The sequence below is a fragment of the Parasteatoda tepidariorum genome, chromosome 10 (assembly GCF_982258835.1).
Source record: "Parasteatoda tepidariorum strain Cologne lab strain chromosome 10, Ptep-v5.0, whole genome shotgun sequence".
NCBI lineage: Eukaryota > Metazoa > Arthropoda > Arachnida > Araneae > Theridiidae > Parasteatoda > Parasteatoda tepidariorum.
In genome coordinates this window covers 49,154,073-49,163,412 of record NC_141764.1, presented here as the reverse complement: position 1 = coordinate 49,163,412, position 9,340 = coordinate 49,154,073, and the positions used below count along the sequence as shown (strand labels likewise).

Here is a 9,340-nt window from a genome sequence, read left to right as displayed (position 1 = left end):
GCACGAATTTGGTCTTCCAAGTAGGACCACAAATGCTCTATTGGATTGAGGTCAGGTGAATTTGGGGTCAAGACATGACTTGAAAGTCACTGAAATGTTCCTCGAACCAATCCATGACGATTCGACCCTTATGACATGGTGCATTATCCTGTTTGTAAACACCAACCCTCGCAGGAAAAACTGTTGCTATGAATGGGTGAACCTTGTATGCAACTATGTTCAAGTAGCTTACAGACGTCACGGATTGTTCTATGAGGATTATGGGTCCTAATGTGCCCCATGAAAACATTATTTCTGGGCGAGCCCATTGTTATAGATGGAGGGTGGTCATAATGTAATGGCTCTTCGGTGTATGTATGCTGCGTGACCAAGAGTTTTGCACATGGAACACTTGTAAGGGTTGTAAGTAAATCTCAAATTAATTCTAAATTTAGTGTAATTTTCTTTTTGATGCATTCATCTTATTTTATTTTTATTATAGATTTCTGAAATTCTGGAACGAATTATGAATAGCCCTACATATATATATTTTTATTTTAGATACTTATTTAATGTACTGTTATTGGCTAATAAAATGAAACTATGTTATTAGTTTAAACAAAATTTTTCTGCCACACTAACATGTCACAAAACTTTTTGCTGATACAAAACACCCAACAGAAGGATTAATAACTCCATTAATTCCAGCTCAGTGCAGCGAAATGGAAAACATAATAATAGCATTCAAACCAGATGACGAGTTGTTGAGATAAACAATTTTTACAATAATAATTTTTTCCATAAACAAATACTAGTGAAGAAAAAGTTTTTACTTTATGATAAGCAGTCTTTTACAAGATAATGTTGAGAAAAAGAAAAAGGGGAAAAATATTTTTCGATCTTATTTTTTGAAAAAATATATTTTTGCTTCTAAAAAACACATTTTTGCCATTTCCAATTTCTTATTGCTTTTTTCCGTGACAAAGAATTCGGTTAAATATTGGGATTGATTGTTGTTTCCTGGAAAACAGCTAAATAAATATCTGTGCTGAAATATCATATTTATTTTATGTTCTTCAAAGCTACTTCCGATGACGAATTCTTATCTTAGTTTCATATAGGAAGATACATTAGAAATGTAAATTTTTGAAAAAAATGACGCTAAATATTTTTCAAGGTGTCAGACACATATAATTAAAAAAAAGTATTAATAAAAATATTATTAATGAGAACGGATAGTATTAAAAATTTTTTTTTCCTTGTAGAAGAGGACTTAACGGTAAGAAATGATAATGCAATTGATTAAATGTTTGAACTGATAATTACTATTTTTTAAGGAGGGAGATGTATTTAACTTTTATGGCTATATCACACGAGAGAAAATATGTGCAACTGCAAGTGTAACTGCAAGTGTAACTGCAAGTGTAAGTGCAACTGTAAGTGAAATTTCTCCAAAAAACGCTCGTGTGATATAGAAATTACGGTTGCACGAAATATCTGCAACCGTTCAGGCAATTTCTTTCATGAACCAATCAGATCGTTTGCTTTTTATGACGTTTCAATTTTATGTGATGACATATACAAATGTAAATAAAAATGGCGGCGACGTTAGGAAGAGGATGATCGGATGAAATTTTTTTATAGATGAGACGGAACAAGTTTTTAGTTTAATAATAACATTTCCTTTAAAATGAAAGCATTAAAAATACTTTCGCACTATGAGATGACTATCTCAATGCAGTTGATGTACTACCATAACAGGAACCTGCACACGATTTTAGTATCGGTAAGTATAGTACATTATTTTTGCGATAAATTTTCTTTTAAAATATTTATTTATTTTAAGCTAATAAAATTAAAACTTGTTATAATTTGTTCCGATCAAAGTTTTAATTACTTTAAATAGAAATAATTTCTATTTTTATATATGTAAAGAATTATACTGGCGAAAAGCTTTACTTTGAAATATTCGCCAAGCAACTCGCCAAACTTTGTTTCAGTATTATAACATAAAATATAATAATGATTATATTTCTTTATTTTTAAATTTTAATCTTTGTTTCTGTTGATTGTAAAAGCATGTGTCCGATTATTTGAAAGTTTTATAATTATTAGTGAAATAATTATTTTATTCTTCCCTAAGAATTCTTTTAATTTTTGAAAATCTCATTTTAAAACAAGTTAGAAAATATGTGTGGTAAATATTTACCTTGTTTCTCACAAAGTTACCCCATTTTCCAGTAATTATTGAAAAGTATTACAAGAAAGGTAGTATATTATATATAAAAAGTAATTATTAAAAATGCAAATTCCCAATCTCCTTGTCTGTTTCTACATTCATCCCTTCTATTTTTTTTTTGTGTATGATGATTTGCATAATATTTTGTTTATAATTATTCAAAGTTAACTAATGATACTTTACTTTTTATTTATACTTCACATTTATCTCTTGATACTTAGCTTTTCTATAATGACAGTAAGTATGTAAGTGTACCTTACTAATTTTTCAATACATTTTTAAGAGTCTTCGTTTATAAATACAATTTATTTTTCTTGAAACAAATTTCAAGCCAAACATAAGAACTACAAAACTAAACACACCTGCCATCTTTCATTAGTGTATAGAATAATCTTAGAACTATAATCAAAATATCTGTCAAACTTAAAATAAGTTTAAAAGGGATACCTAAGGACTTAAATGATTTCAAATTAATGGCATTTAATCTTCCTTATTCTAATAATGTGTTGGTAAAATTTTATCATGAAAGTGATTTCTTTCTTTTATTTCAGATATTTCGTATAATCCTGTAAGGTTTATCTGGTAAAGAAGGAAAGAGATGTAATACTGTTTTTATGGAAGAAATTAAAAAATAAGAAATAAAAATGAATAATGTTCTAAATGTTTCACTTGACAATAAATGTTTTATTTTTTAAATTGATTCTTGTATTATTTAAAATGCAAAACAAAACACGTAAAGGGCTATAACAAAATAATATGATACATTAAAAGTATGTTCTTAATAAAATATTGTTTTTTTTATAGTTATAAATAAATTTTAATTTATATACTGTATATTACAATAAATTTGTCCCAAAATAAATCCTATAATTTTTAATTAAATTATCTTATACCAATAATGAATGATATAAATTTTACAATAATAAAATGTAAGTATGACATTGAAAATCCTCTTATATTTAAAAAGCAATTTTACTAAGAAAGTGGAAAAAATAATTTTCATAAAAGTGATATTCCTGATATGCAATGTGTAAATGAATAAAATTGATGATCCCTTCATGTAATGTAAATTAATTTGATGATAATAAAATTCTGAGACATTGTAGTATAGACAAGTCTGACATTATTTATTATGTATTTTTTAGACTGAATTTAAAAAATAGAATTGATTTGATAGATCTAATAGTTTTGATGTTATAAATATTTTATGAGTGAAAGGTAATCAAAAATTTATATTTCATACATTAAACCATCATTTCTTCTACAGAATTATTTCAAAGGACTATGTTTTTGAATTAAGCTTAAAAAATAAATTTGAAGAAATGCCTTACTTGATTAGATAGCAATGTCAGTTGCATAAAGTGGTATAAGTCATAAAATTGTCCTTTCTACACATTAAACTTTTTATAAATTTTCGAATTGTTAAACTATTAAATCAGACAGCTTGTTTTTATTCTCATTCGATTTAGTGTTTACATAGATAATGATACCGCACTTGCCTAGCTAGCATGTTACATAGTAAATATATATAAATAAACTATGCTTTTACAGGGTGCGGAGCCAAATCTTTCAACAAAAAATAAGCAACTTTTAAGAACATTTTAGGCACTCAAAAATATTTTAAAGCTCTAGGTAAATTGACAAAATGCAAAATAATTCTCAGACTTTACATGATCATGATAAAATAACTAGAATTTGACAAAGAACTGTTTTCTTGATTATATTAGCCATTAAAAAAATGATCAAGAGATTTTTCGGTTCGATTTCAGAGGGTGGAAAATAAAGCCTGAAATTGAGAATATCTTGCAAAATACAGCATGAGAGAGCAAGAATCTCACCGAACCCAGCTCACTAGACGCACATGCGGACTCGCAAGTATTTCACCAAATCTGTAAAATGATTGGCGTTTTCATACGCTATGGACTGACGGTACGCTGAAATTGATCATGGTTGAATGAATTCTGCTGTTATTGTTAATTTACGTCGCACTAGAGCTGCACAATGGGCTATTGGCGACGGTCTGGGAAACATCCCGGAGGATGATCCGAAGACATGCCATCACAATTTTGATCCTCTGCGGAGGGGATGGCACCCCCGCCTCGGTAGCCCGACGACCTGCGAGCGAAGTTGAGCACTTTGCGGTAGCACAGTTTAACGAGGACCCATACCGCACACCCTCGGTCCCTACTCAGACTGATCCAAGTGGTCACCCACCCGCACACTGACCATAGCCAGTGATGCTTGACTTCGGTGATCTGCTGGGAACCGTGTCTTAACGATCAGTCCAGTGCGGGACGAATGAATTCTGAAAACGTGAAAAAGAAAAATGTGAAAAGTACGTTTTTACATAATATGTGGCGAAAATCGACATTCCTTTTCATAAATCTCTTTTTCGAAAAAGGAAAATAAGGCACTTTTTAAAAACACTTATTAAGAAAAGCACCTTTAAGGGCCTTTAAAAAATGAAAATAAAAAATAAGCACCTTTAAGCACTTTTTAAAAACGCTACGCACCATGTTTTATACCTTAGTCACTCAAATCAAGATAAAAAAAATCGTCAAAATTCTAGATAGTATTTAAGTCCATCCCCATTTCACCCCCTTATCCTTTTAGGGACACAACATGAAATTCATTGATATCTTAATATCATTTTATATTATGAGGTAGAAATCATAATCCTTTTTATACTATGCTACTTCACTAATGGGGAAATAAAGTTTTCAGAATTTTAATTTCCTGCTGAAGAAAAGACTTAACACAAATACAAATGTAAAAAATTAAAACAAAATCAATCAATATTCTACAGCATCTTTACGAACATCGTTGAGAAACTATGATATAATAGAATCATATGATAAAATTAAATATGAGCCAAAAGTAAAGATAAATAACAAAATATGGTAACCCAATTTCATGCAACCGTTCAGGCAATTAAGCAACCCTTTCGGCAACTCCGAACGGAGGAATTTCACTTACAGTTGCACTTACACTTGCAGTTACACTTGCAGTTGCACATATTTTTCTCTCGTGTGATAGAGGCATTAGTAAAATGGTAATACTCTTGAAAAGTAGAACTTCGTATATGTATATATATATATATATATATATATATATATATATATATATATATATATATATATATATATATATATATATATATATATATTTATTTAATTTAACGGTACGAATTGGCAACGTTATTGACGAAATTTAGAAATTTATAATTCCATTTTTTGCGTTGCGAGGTGCATTTACTTTAAAGAAATAATTGTTTTTTTCTTAACTTACAAGCTTTATCTCTTTTCGCTATTTCTCGCTAAACTCATTCGAAGAAATAAATTCTGGTAAAATTACCTTACTGATTCGCACTGACAATTTTGGGTAAAAAAATCCATATTTCTGTTTAATAAAACCAAAATCTTCGGTATTTAAGTTATTTATTTGTCAATTTTTTCAGTCAATATGGTAACAGTGTTTGCCGGAAATTCGATTCTTAAAATGACAGTTTTTATTACTTCATCTTTTAAACTTTTATCACTACTCTTTTTAATAGTACGAAATAGAAAACTGAGAATGAAATTTAAACAAATAAATGGTTTTTCTACCATGTTCTAAGGTATCACGAAAAAATAAATTAAAATTTACTAAATTTTATCATATACTATAAAACCATATCGAATTGCTGATTTTTCATATATCATTGCAAAAGCACTTTGGTAAAAATTATTGAACTTTTTGGTGTTCCCATAGAGCCAGAAACATGGTAAATCTTACCATACTCTTATAGTTTTTCTCATAGATTTTCCTCAGATAAGATCTTTTCAGATCATTTCTACCGAAATCACGCCCCTGTTCAACAAACCAATAGTAATTTTTTTAAAATCTTTTACTTAATTTCAATGTCCATAATAAATTATCCTAGAGGTACACATTAAATGTGAATAAAACTATTTAAAGTAAACGTATTTATGAAAAAGGAACTTTTTGCTCAAATAGTTTCGAAAAACTATTTAAAAGTTTCAGCTTAGTATTTAAACTCTTTTTAATAATTATTTAGAGCATCAACAAACATACATCTTTGAATTCTAAAATTTTAAAGTGCTGTACCTAAAATAAATTGCTTTAGTTTTTATTCAGAAAAGGAATTGGAAATAGTTTTTTAAACACTTTTTTAAACAAGACGTTAGTTTATAAAATAACGTTGCAAAATCAAGTATCTCGACTGTTAATTTTCTTGCAATTAAAATGTATAATTAACCAAACTCTTATTTAAAACTGTATTTTTTCATTTTAATTCAAATTGAAAATTTTTGCAAAATACTTTGGACCGTTCTGTGTTATTTATTTTCTATATTCCATTTATTAACATATATTTTTACAAGTAAACGCTTGTAAAATGGATCCAAAGCATTGCAGTATATTAATAGTATCGATCTAATATATTAAAAGTATTGATATCATTATTGAAAATAGATATCATCATTGGATATTGGTATCATTTTGTATATTTGTATTTGATATCGGTATTGGTATCATTATTGAAAATTAATATCATCATTGAATATTAATATCATTTTCGAATACTGGTATTTGGATAATGGTATTAGATATCTTCATTGGATATTGATATTTTTATCGTTATCGAATAGTGATATCGTACTTTTGTTGTTACCGTATGGCATATTGATATCAATATTCCATATTGAATGAATATTATTGATATCGTATATTGATTCATCATAGAATATTGATATCATTATTGGTACTGATATTAATTTTGAATACTGATATTAGTATTGGATATTGATATCACTAGAAATTATATTGACAGCCACTTTTAGTTACATCGTTTGATAACGAATACAAGTGTTTTTAATTTTTTTTCCTTCTGAATTATTACTTAATTCACAATTTACCGTTTAAGTAATAAAACAATTAAATACCGAAACAAAAAAGAATTTCAAGTAAAGATAATTTTACTTTCGAAATAATTAATTGAAGTTACAAATAAAACCTTTTTTACCAAAGCTTGATCATAACAAGTTATATTCTTTGACAACCATCGAAAACTCAATGCAAATAAAATCATGATGAGTTTTGAATGAAATCATTAACCCGTAAACAACTCATAATATTCTACCTTTGTTTCCATCGAATATTTTGATCATTTCATTCTTTTCTCCATCTTTGATTCAAAACCTTCACCCAAATCAGTAGTTTCATCAATGATTTCATTAAAACAAAATTCGAATATCAGAACAAACTTCAACATTTCGAGAATCCTCATCAGTATATTCAAGGCCTTATGTTCTCATTACCATGGAGATGAGAGCATTTGCATTCAGTTCCATTTCAGCGTCATTATGAAAAGGGATCTGCAGCACTGCATGTTCGAATAAGAATGTTGTAATTTTTGTTTTGTGTGGGATGGTCTTTGTAGATAAATTTTCAAGATTGTTGGGTGTAATAACATCCCTTTGGGAAAAACATTGTTTTAACCTTTCCTTACTTTGAAGAAAAATCATTGTTATTTTGAGATTTAACAACAATTGCGCTTGTAAGTACATCTGTGCTTTTTCTCAGAAATTGAGAGCATTTAAAAAAGATATCTAGTTTTACTATTTTAGTTCTTTATCTGAATTGTTTCACTTTTTGACGTTTGATATTTCTGAAGATTATTTAATTCTTGATGACTTTTTGAAATTTTTTATTGCTTTGTTTTCCACCACACTCTTTCATTTTATTTCATTCTAAATTTAATTTTCTTCAATTTCATTTCACGTTTTTCTTTAATTTCCATTGTACCATTCGACTTAATTTTCTTTATCGCTTCTTTTTTTTTTCAATTCTGTTCCAACTTTTTTATAAATAAAAAAATAAACAAATAAAAAACAAATAAAAAAATAAACTTCAGATTCAGTTGGAACGTTTATCTCATGCTTTTCACGAGTAAACAAAACCTCCAAAAAGCCACAACTAAATGCAAACAACTAATTAAGAAAACATTTGTTCCTGCTAATGCCAATGAACTAACTCGAAATATCAATTTTCAAGTTTTTCCAATTTTTTAATGAGTTTTCATACACAACTCCAATTCATTTCTTTCTCCATTTTATTTTTTATTTCAATTACAATTCTTTTTTTTAAAATTTCATTTTCCAGTCCATTTTTTTAAATTCTATTCCACTTTTTAAGTAAGAAACTAATTTTAGTTGTAGCCGAGATGATTGGCTTACATTTTTCATAACGAAGCATAAGCGTTACAGTGATTCAACATTGAAAATAAGAAACTAAAAAAGAATAAAAAATGACTAAACAAAGTAGTTTTCTGCTTATTTTATGAAACAAACTATACATTTCAATTTCTTAATTTTCTCTAATTTTTTAATTAAATTTCGCAGCACTATTCCTTCTTTATTTCATTTTTTCAGTTTTATTTCACTTTTCTTTACTAACAATCATTTTTTAATATATATATATATATATATATATATATATATATATATATATATATTTTATAGCACATCACATTCATGCAAAGCAGGTGACGGTAACGACACCTGCAATGATGCATATAAAAGAAGAGATTTGACAGTAAGTTTCTCATAGAGAAATAGAATTTGAGCGTTGTTCTTGGGTAAAAAAGTTTTTGTTATGGCTCATGTAAGAAGGAGAAATGTCTACCAGCACGTGTCTAAGTTTGATCGAGGCCGAATTGTGGCCTACCGGGATTGCGGTTTATCATACCGAAGTATTGCTGCTCGTGTTGGTCGAGATCCCGTGACTGTTAGCAGATTATGGAATCGATGGGTTCATGACGATCATATGGAACGCCGTGCAGGATCTCAGGGGTTCCCCATCACTAACAGCCGAGAAGACAGACATGATATCCACATGGCCTTAAGGGATCGTACAGCTACGTCACGAACCCTGAGTCAACAAATGGGGTCATTTGCAAGACAACAAGTGTCTGCACGAACAGTTCGAAGACGTTTGCGTCAACACGGCGACCGTGGCTTCAGCTACCCTTGACCCAGCATCACAGGCAGGAGTGCCTCCATTGGTGTGATCAACGATGAACCTAGACGCAGGAATGGCATGACGTCGTCTTTTCAGACGAAT

General features: G+C 28.9%; 1 long non-coding RNA gene across 1 annotated transcript; it reads left to right on the top strand.

The window, feature by feature from the left end:
- The first annotated feature begins 1,390 nt into the window (after positions 1 to 1,390).
- Positions 1,391 to 2,915, top strand: LOC147802769 (uncharacterized). Its single transcript, XR_015429734.1, has 2 exons — positions 1,391 to 1,765; positions 2,770 to 2,915. It is a non-coding gene; the product is annotated as an uncharacterized LOC147802769 (long non-coding RNA).
- Positions 2,916 to 9,340: the final 6,425 nt, after the last annotated feature.